The 10,795-nt window shown below is 39.5% G+C and overlaps 1 protein-coding gene across 1 annotated transcript in view; it reads right to left on the minus strand.

The window, feature by feature from the left end:
- LOC146974499 (serine/threonine-protein kinase PAK 3) overlaps positions 1-8,392 on the minus strand; it is a 38,529-nt gene extending 30,137 nt beyond the window's left edge. Inside the window, exon 1 of the mRNA XM_085797924.1 lies at positions 8,309-8,392. The gene's annotated coding sequence lies outside the window, so the exon portion shown is untranslated. The remainder of the gene's footprint in view (positions 1-8,308) is intronic.
- Between the last annotated feature and the right edge of the window lie 2,403 nt (positions 8,393-10,795).

Here is a 10,795-nt window from a genome sequence, read left to right on the forward strand (position 1 = left end):
CTCAACAAAGAAAAATAAACACATAACCAATTCTTCACATTCTTCTTTAACCTTAAAAGAACAAAAGATTATACCTCCGACCTGGATTTACATGCTCCAACAGAGGAGCAGGTGTTTTGTACTCTGAAAGAGATAAACTGGGTCGGCAACAATGATTAGAAAGGTCACAGACTACTACTACAGCCAGTGTGTGTCCCCTAACAGCCCAGTCGAACTACTGAACCTTTCACTGTAGGACACCAGAGGCAGCATAAATTATTTTAATTAAAGACTATCACAACAGGTAGCTGCTTCCCTATTACCTTGTGTCTCAAACTGTATCAGTTCCAGCAGCTATATATTGACGTAATAGGTTTCTCATCCCACATCATGTTAAAAATGTGGCAATTACTTGTGAACGTTGTGCATTAAACACTAATACTCAAGGCAGATCATCTCCCAAAGCTTGACGGTGTGAGCTCAGATCAGGAGCTGTCAGCACAACCTGCAGCTGCAGTGAGGAGGAGCATGATTTAGTAATATCCATATAGGCTGCTGTCAGTGATCAGGTTTATATAATGAATCCTATAAATATCCTCTGAGGCAGAGCACATCTACGTGGTGACTTTTTGTTATAAACCCTGTCTGGAATTTATGTGGTGTGGACAGAGTCGGAATAAAATCCCCTTTCCAAGTGAAATCCTTCCTTGTTTAACTGTACAACCTACACATATCCTGACTAATCGTATCTGCAGCAAAATATTTATCCCTTCAGGGAAATGATACACAACAATAGTTCAATAGACCAGGCCCACTTTCTTTGACTGAGGTGTTGCACAGTCTGATGGCGGTGAGATAACTGATCTCCTCAATGTCTCAGTCCTGTAGTGCAGTGAGACAAGACACTGGCTGCTGCTGCAGCTGCTTCTCTGCCATATTGTGGACATGGGTTGGTGTTTTCTAAGATGGCTACATCTTCCAATACAACCGTCTCTCAACAACAGTGCTGAGTGAATGCAGACCACTGCAAAGAAAATGTCCAGCTTGTCCATTGCCTTTGTTCACGTCCTCCAGAGGACAAAGAGCTGCCTCTTCCCCCTCCAGTGCAGGTTCAAGGACCAGTCCAGTTAACTGTCCAGGTGCACACCTAGGTGTTTATAGGTGTGTAACCACCTCAATGTCCTTCCTTAGGTTGACCAACTGAAGGGTGCAGGGACTAGACCTCCTCAACCCTGGAGGTGTTCAAAAGGAGGTAGTTCTTGTTGCTAACCATTGGTCCACCCGCTGCCTGCAGGTGTGTCATCCAAGTATTTGTGGATGTAACAAGACGCAGAGTTGTATTTAAAGACCCCCTCCCATGAAAATCGGGTTTTTCGTGCTTTTCACATGTTCCTGTGGCATTTTTCTTGTGTTAGAGGACATATCAGCAGAAAAGAGTTTTTCTGCCTTCAAATTGCTGTGAACCAATGGCAGACCCAAACTGGCAGTTTCAGGGAAACTGGGGTTGACGTGTCACAACCCCAGGGGAGGGCACTAGTGCTACAAGCTCCCGCCCCGCTCTACATCTGGCTCAGAGGTGAAAGGCTTGACAGCTCAGTGTCGCTGTCAAGGTATAACAGGTATAGCTCACCTGGTAGAGCAGCTTGCACTATGAGCAAGGACTATATTCCAGTCTGGGATCGAATCCCAGTGTGCAGTTTTATGCTAAACGCACTGAATCAGTAATTGTACAATGTCCAGCTGTCAGCGAGGGGGTGGCTGGGCGGGTGCAGAGCAGCGCAGTCTCCGCCCACCCTCCAGAGGTGCAGTGCTAATGAGCTGCTGGTGCTGTGCAGAAGGAGAGCCCTGAAATGGCACAGGTTTTGTGATTTTGGCTAAAAAACTTCATAATCACAATTTAAAGACCACAGAGAATGTTTTAAAATAACCAAAAAGGGTCACGGGAGGGGGACTTTAAAGTCTGTAGTGAAGAAGGGTGAACAGGAGACCCAGTGCTGCTCCACACCATCCCTGAGGCACAGTCAGGTAATTCACAATCGAGAACATGAAGGGATCTGCTCCCTGTCCTTCAAGATGCCCATTAGCTTCAAATACCTACAAAACTATAATGGCATTCCCATCAGCCTCAGCTGTGCTTTGCGTAAAGGTTATAATACTAAAATGCCAACTCAGAGCGTGAACATTTCACCTCCTCTCATCAGCAGGTGTGAGTCTACTGTGAGCATGTTAACATGCTGAGGTTCCCATTTAGCATAAATCATCACTGTGCATTACTACAGCTTCACTGAGCTGCTATAATATGGCTGCACCCTCCTAGTCTTGTATTTCTCTAGTATTTATTTTGTATTTTATGTATATAGCAGGAGTGATCCAGAGATTTGTGCACTTTTTATTGGTTCTTTGAAAATGTTTGCCTTCTGGGAAACAGGAAATATCACGCATTGTTGCAATGTGCAAAGTAAGTTTTCTCTTTTTATGGCAATGAAGCTTTGCAATCCAGTTGAATCTATTTCATCTGCTCAAGAATCCCTTGGTTTACCAACTTGGCAAGGCCAGCCATAAATTCCATTGACAGACACAGCATACATTTTTTGTTTGCAATATGAATGTGAAATTTCATCACTGCTTCTGTGCAACAGTATTTCCCGATGATCCTCCTCCATTGGTTCAAGGAGAATGTTTCATTCTGCGAAATGAAAGGAAGAAATCTGAGGAGAAAGGTCCTTTGGTCTAGAATCAAATAATAATATAGCTCTGGTCAATCACTGCTGTGTAAACCATATCAAATTATGGTTTAGATTATCATATTATGGTAGAGCTCACTGTGCCTTGGGAGCAGAGGTAGAGGGAAGCTTCAGAGAGACTCACAAGCCTCGAAGGATATTATGATATATGAGAGGAGATGAGGTGCGTGCATTCAACTGAACTTCACTCTCCATGCTGGGCATCAATAAAATCTCTCACTTCTCACCTGGACATATCCTGCCTGGACACATCCTCCAGCCTGTGATAGCAATGGAGCTATTTCCTTAATACTGACATCTATCTAAATCTAAATTAATCTGTTCTGCTGGTTTCATGTGTCCATAACTGTGCTATACTCTTTCAGTAGCAGTAGTATACAGTGGTTTACTGTGATGAGGCAGTTTTAAAAACACATCACATCACTCAGTTACATACTTATATACTGCAGCCTATAAAAAAACAATCATTTCAAGTAATATTGTTTTGTAACAGTGGACATTAATATTCACAATCTCATGCATATTTAAATCAAGCGCCATTCACCACATAACTGGATGATTGTAACTTTTGAAACAACTTCATCTGTGCTACTCTTTCTAAGATAGGCTACTTGGCAGCTGTTTCAGTTCATTCAACGATTTATCAATATATTGCACTCACAAAAAGCATGTACAACAGCACTGTGCGGTATCTGTCTGAGTCTGCTGTTGGTTGTGAATAAAACAGAAGAGAGAGAGCTGGTATGAACAGTGTATTAAATGCTTTTCATTTTACCACATCAGATTAACTTCTGTAAGCCCTACATTGGTAACTTGGCATGTAAAAGATAATGGGTCACGCTCACTCATGCAACGACTACATTACAAACAGAAAAAAATAAATAAATGTTTTTTGCGTGTCAGCACCACAGAGATTACTCCAAAAGGCATATAATTGAGGTTAGTAGGCCTCCATCCTGCTGATTATGGGTAACCTATCAATAGGTTTTCACATGTTCGTTCAGGAGCTCATTAAGTCCATTTCCCATTTTTCAGAATGAATAACGCTCTGCAGTAATGTAAGCGCTGTCAGCCAAGCACAGTAATTACAGATTACAGTGCGGTTTAATGTTGTGCACTTAACACCTTGGTTGTTTTGCCAAGATTTTAAATGCAGGCTATGTTACATGTTCCAACCTGTTTTCACTCTGAGAGGACACAGAAGCTAAGTGGGAGCGTTTGATCCGACTCCTGCTACCATATGTTTGGGATCATGAATATTAGTTCATGTCATCAAATGCAACTCCTCTGTGACCACACTGCAAATCTGTGGTGACCCACAACATGGGTGGTGTAGAGGGGCGTCTTATTGATATTTTTGCATAATCTGCTCTGCTCTGATGACCGTGAGGCTGATGTGTGTTTAATGTGAACTGGATACATGAGTTTCCCTGTTCATCTAACAATTAATGGCCTGTGATGATAAATCAATTTGCTACATTTCTACTGATAAAATACAATGGCATCAAAACTACTTTATTCACACATCTATCCACACAGTTTTCATGGCAAATGATTCAAGCTAAACTGCAAAGTTATAGAGATGTTTCACATGAAATACAGTGATGGGATTTGCTGGATAACAAACATAATATTTCATAATTTCTTTATCTTTATTCTAAAAACAGTTACAGTCTCATCCTGGTCTAAACCAGCTGGCTAGTGTTTTGGCCATTACAATACAACTTTTACTACGCAACATGCTATAACCTCTGGATTGTAACACAGTCTGGTAAATCCGCTCTTAAGAGGGATTCGGTTTTTTTTTATCATGACATTTTGTGTGATAGTGTACAAATCCATATCACAATTAAATAATCATCAACTTTAGAATAAGGCAACTGTTTGTTTTTATTGTGGTATCAGAAAAAAGTGATGAGTGTTGTAACAAACATCTAAAACAGCGATTGTGTCAAGTAACCATGCAGATCGAATATAATCTATAGCCATTCATTTAAAAATGTGTTAGAAAAAGGTTGTCTAAATTTAGCTGTGTTAGGTTTATATGTGAATAAACAATGTAACTCTGGTTCTATATTATTTTAAAGTTCGTCTAGCATAAAAACGCAGGTATATTATTCATAGTAGTGTGAAATCACACATATACATTCTTTCTTTCTCTTACTTTTCAAAACAGTGTTTCATATTAAACACTGAGCGACCTCAGCTCTGATGCTGCTAACAAGATGCTCAGAGACACACCTCTGAATGTAAAACAGGTGTGGGGAGGCAAATGAGCCGCCTCTGGGGATTAAAGTGAGACGTTTGCGTATAAAGATCAGTTATTATTCAGTTGTCGTACAAGTAAAGATTATTGGGGGAAAAAAACGGAAAGGCTGCTACAAATATCCTCACATAATCCAGTATGTATCTCCAAACACTCAGCACAAGTCAAAAAATGTTTTCTTATTAAAAACTTTATCACTTTATCGTATATCTCCACATATTACTTCCTCTCATGGTTATTCCCGAACCGCAGAGTTTGCATATTCATTTAACCTTTGCTGACATTTCTGTGTTGGGCACACATTGTTTTAACACTGCTCACTTGCCTGTCCTCAATCAGGCCTTGTGTCAATATCAATCTGTGGATGGGAGCCTCGCACAGGAGCACCTATCAGCTCTCAGAGGGCAACTCCACAACAAAAGTACTATCCATGACAACACTGGTCCGCACACAGGCCCCGCCCACTGACAGCTGGCTTATTGTGCGCTGTGCCTCTGAAGCGGCCTTGTTTCCCTGTGTTTGGACAGTTCAATAACTAATCTCAATGCAGCCAGCAGCATGAAGCTTTGAAAATGAGGAGGGCAGGCTCGATGGAAAAGTCATAAGCTACTTGTCATTGTTGTTGGGTGACTGGATGGTTACCTAGTCCTAGCCAGTTCACATGAGGATTTATGGTGGGGTCAGAAATGGCGCACACCACTTGAACACACAATTCCAAACACCAAAAATATGATGGACGGTTTTGTGATGCAATAACTTAACTAACATCTTTTTTCTTTCAGTATTTTTAGAATATTTTGGTTTAGCTTAAAATTAATCATATCAAAGGTTATCATGGCACGTTTTGCAATTGTTATTCCCAAGTCTCTAAATGACATTTTGATCCGTCATGTTATCCATCCCCCCCCGCAATAATGAAATCGAGAAAGGGCAACTAGAGTTTGGTCTCTAACCTTCAGTTGATTCATCCATCTGTCACATATCAGACACCCAATGTTCACTAAGCTCAATGGGTATGATTCATGTAAACAAAGCTATACTAATTAGCTCAAGGAAGGAAATGGGTATCAGCAAAATCTGATTAATGTTTTTACCGTTTTTATGATTTATGTATTTAATTAATCTTTAACATGCTATTTGCTTAATATCTCATGTGAACAGTAATAGTAACTGGAAAAAATGTGTGACGAATGTGCTTATAATAGCACGTTGACCTGTCGATTCACCCCTCAGCCAACGGTTGCTTACAGTGACATCACACATTAAGTCTGAACTCGGCTCGCGGCAGAACAAACGCTGGATCGCCCTGATGTTGCTGCACACAGGGGCACGCGAGCTCTGTCACATGTAGGCTAATGAACAGCAGGCTCGTGCTCTTGATGGAGGAGCCTTTTGGGCCACAAGAACCATGTGTACTCACCACTTTCTGCTTGGACACACACAAACAATGGGACACGTCTGGAGTGCTTGGGGCCCAAACCCTGAGGAAGGGCAGATGGTGTCCGGGATTGAGGACCGCACCCCCATTAACATGAGAAAAGAGAGGGACAGAGGCGGGGGAACAGGTACCCTCTCTCCTATTTTCCCCTTCTATAGAGATTAGAGAGGGGGTGACTCATTTACCCGACGCAGTCTGTGGCACTGATTTGGAGTCCAATTAGGAGCATGCTGTCAACTCAGCAGCAGAAAATATGGAGTACGTGGATCCCGTTTGGATAAAAGTCCCATCTACAGTTGCATAAAAAATGCAGTTTTTCCTATGCATATTTATTAAGAGTTTCATGTCATCTTTTATTTAAGAAATCTCATTTGGAAAGTGCCATATTAGCCTCCAAGAATAACTAACTCAAGATTATCATTTGAGTACAACATCATGGGAGAGGGCAAAATATTTGGGAATCTATTTTTTTCTAAAAGTGTGTTTTGGTGCGTTGGGTGTCCTATTGAGTTGTTAAAAAGTTTAAATGTAAAGATTTGTATTGCCATTTTTGTGTGAATAAGAGGTCCTATGTTTTTATGAATATCATAAGATTAATAAAATGATGATTAGCACCATCATTTTACTAATCTCATAATTAAGTGCCATGTTTAAATGTTAGAAAACACTAAACAGTTAAAGCTGATAAAGGGCTTATTATTTCTCTTTGGTAAGAAATAGATTTGTTAAAAAAAACAAGAATATGTTACAGGAACAACCTCCAGCCCATTTGGTCACTAAAGAAACTACAGAAAAATATCTTGCAGATTCCATTAGCTTTTTAAAACAAAAACCCTGCCAGATTCCTTGAGGGTTGGTAGTGTTTTCCTTTCTTTTCGCAGGAGGCATCTTTTACCTAAAAACATAAACATTGCTGTTGCCACAGCTGCAGATTTCTGGGGCTGGAGCCTCTCTCTGGGTGGAAAGAGGCCTCTCTGTTGTTTTCACGCATAAATCACACCAACCACGATGTGAGAATTTCCCATGACCACAACATTAAAAGAAGTGTATTTCTTCAACAACAACATTTCAAGGTTCAGTTTTCAGTGATGCCACAATAAATTTATCATGACAAGAACTAGACAACATGAATGAAAAGAAGAGACTAGAGAGACAGAGAGGGGAATGGAAATCCTGCTGAAGCGTATTTGAACTGGTCTACATTCAGCCTGTGGTGTGCTGCATGTTATTAATTCGTTTTTGTCTCCCCCTAGTGGCTTTTTGGGAGACTGCTAAAATCTCTAATAAATGCAGATACCCTGACCATGTTCAACACAACATCTCATTACATAATAGCAGTGTCCCACACTGACTGAAGACCATTTACAAATCTCCGTTAGATTAGATAGATTATATATAGATTAGGTGACCTAGTTTTATAGAACTTGATGGAAGCATCTTGGACTTATTAAACAATGTTGTTTGCACAGACTCAAATAGTAAACAGTGATGTTTGCTTAACAGTGATTCCTGTGCCCCCTCAGTACGGTATAAGATTGTAAAACAACATACTATGTGTAATTTTAAAAGAAAACAAAGGGTTGCATTTAATTGAAGTACCTTAATGATTTAGGCCTATATTATTGAAAAACTTTCATTCCTTACCATCGGGATATCAAGATTCAGAGACAGAGACATGTGATGATACAATAATAGTGAATTTGTTTGGCTCTATCAGCAGTGAACAGTTTGCAAACCTGCATCACACATCTTCCAGTGGGTTTAAAGTGTCCCAGCTGCCCCTCTACCTCAGCAAAGGTTTTCTCTTAGTTCACATCCAGAGCTCTAATTTCAGGCTTATAGATACTGGTCAGGGAGCAATGATTGGATTAACATGCCTACCTTGTAGTTTGCGGCCTTGAGGTTGACTGTGAAGGTGCCATTTAACCAAACCACCAATAATTGGTTTGTGGATTTGAGCCACTGCTGCAATGCTGTAAGGAAAAAGATAACAAATACGTATTTGAGTTCATTACTGACATACGTACACAGCAACATCCAAAATTCTGTGATCATTTTGTGAGCAAACATACCATGGGCTTGAAGTTGAATATTCAGATTCACCCAGATCACTCCATCTGTGAAAAGACAGTGTGGAAACACATAAATGCTGAGATTTAGTCTCTTTAATATAAACTGCAAGAAGCTGAACTCATTCTGTTTGACTGTGGCTGTTCAAAATACTGAAAAATAGACTTATGCACGTTGCTTTTGTTAAGACGGGCTAGAAATGAAATCCTGTGAATGAAATTCGATTTGTGAGTCATCTTGTTTTTGTAATTCATATCAGTATGAAAATCTATGTGGCTCTGAGGACCTGGCTGCACACTAAGTCTTTTTGAAAACTGTAAGAATGAAAATGGTAATGGTATAATGCAACCAGAGCTGAATATAAAGTGTTTTACAGGCCTAAAACCACTCTTTACTCTTGTGATTTGTTGACAGATTGCCTCATATTGAACTTATTGTTAACGACTTTGATTGTTGATGTTATCTATCATGGAAACATAGACATTTATCAGATTTCAGTGTCTGGAAATGTGAGTATTTGCAGCTTTTTCTCTCTGCCTCATATGATTGTAGCCTAGGTTGTGGAGTTTTATATTGGGAATCCAAAATTATGAATCTTATCAATACTTTGACTTATTAATCAGTAAAGAAAACAATCAGTAGTTGGGATTTCGTCCCCTTAAACTCCAGATCCTAAAATGATTTGGTTTCACTGTGGCTGTTGAAAATGCTGAAACATTTGAGTCTATGCCTTTTCTGCACATTGCTTATATTAATAAATCCCTCCTGTTTTTTTAATCTATGTGTGAAAATCTGTTTGGCTCTGAGGACCTGGCTGCTTAAGAATGAAAATGTTAATGGTTATATCATGTAGTGCTGACACTATAAAGTGTTTTACAGGCCTAACATTACTCTTTACTCTCTCTCTTGATAAAATGCTGTATCAAATGTACTCTACTTTGATTACTGATGTTATCTATCATGGAAACACTGATATTCACCAAACATGAATATGTAGTTTGTCCCTTATAATATGATTGTAGCCTAAGTTCAAATGAACAACTGACTGATTAATTTTATCGATACTTTCCTTAAGGAAAACAATCAGTAGTTGGGATATAGTACAGTATAACCTGCAAGAACAATTGGCTGTTGAAAATCCTGAAACACTGAAGTCTTTGCCTTTTCTGCACACTGCTTTTATTAGAAAATAGTATGAAATTCTGTATTGATTTATGGTCCTTTGTTTTGTGTGTGTGTTTTTTTCAGTAGGCCTATGTGAAAATCTGTTTGGCTCCGAGGACCTGGCTGCACATAGGGTCTTTCTGCAAAATAGTATTAAAATGTTAATGGTTATGTACTAGTGTTGACACTACAATAAAGTGTTTTACACAGGCCTAACATTACGCTGTAATCTCTCTCTTTGTAGGTACAACGCCTCATATCAAATGTGTTCTACTTTGATTAATGATGTTATCTATCTTGAAAACACAGATATTCACCAGATTCACCAGTGTCTGGAAATATAGGCCTACAGTATAGTTTTGTTCTCTATATGATTGTAGCCTAAATTGTGGACTTTTGTATTGGGAATCAGACCAATCAATCCAAATGAACAACTGACTGATTAATCTTATCAATACTTTGATTTAATCCGTAAGGATCAGTTGTTGGGATTAAGTCTCCTTAATATGTAAACTACAAGATCCTAAAATCATTTGGTTTCACTGTGGCTGTTGTGCCTTTTCTGTATATTGCGTATTCAGTAGATATGAAACTTGATTAGTGGTTTATCGTTTTGTTTTTGTTGTCTAATCTAGGCCTATATCACTATATGAAAATCTGTTAGGCTCTGAGGACCTGGCTGTAGGCTATGCTGGGCCTTTTTGCAAGGTTGAAAATGTTAATGGTTTGTGCTAGTGTTGACACTAGTTACAAAAGTGTTTTACAGGCCTAACATAAATTTACTCTCTCTTTGTTGATAAAACTCCTCATGTTATTATCCACTTTGATTACTGTTATCTACCATGATAACACTGAAATTCACCAGTGTCTGGAAATATTAGGACCTATTGCTCTCTAGCCTAAATTGTTGACTTTTGTATTGGGAATCATCTGATCTATCAATCCATATGAACAACTGAGCGATTCATCTAACCAATAATCGATAAGTAGTTGTAGTAGCCCTCATGCTAACCGGCGGCATGAGGCTCATTATAACATCCCAGTATGAGGCCAGTCCTCCTCACCACCTTGCGGGCAGCAGTCACAGATCTCCGCCCCAGTCAGCATCATCATCTTGGGCTACAGCTCGGAGCC

This window comes from Trachurus japonicus, chromosome 14, assembly GCF_045865225.1.
Source record: "Trachurus japonicus isolate A0001 chromosome 14, Traja_1.0".
Classification (NCBI taxonomy): Eukaryota; Metazoa; Chordata; class Actinopteri; order Carangiformes; family Carangidae; genus Trachurus; species Trachurus japonicus.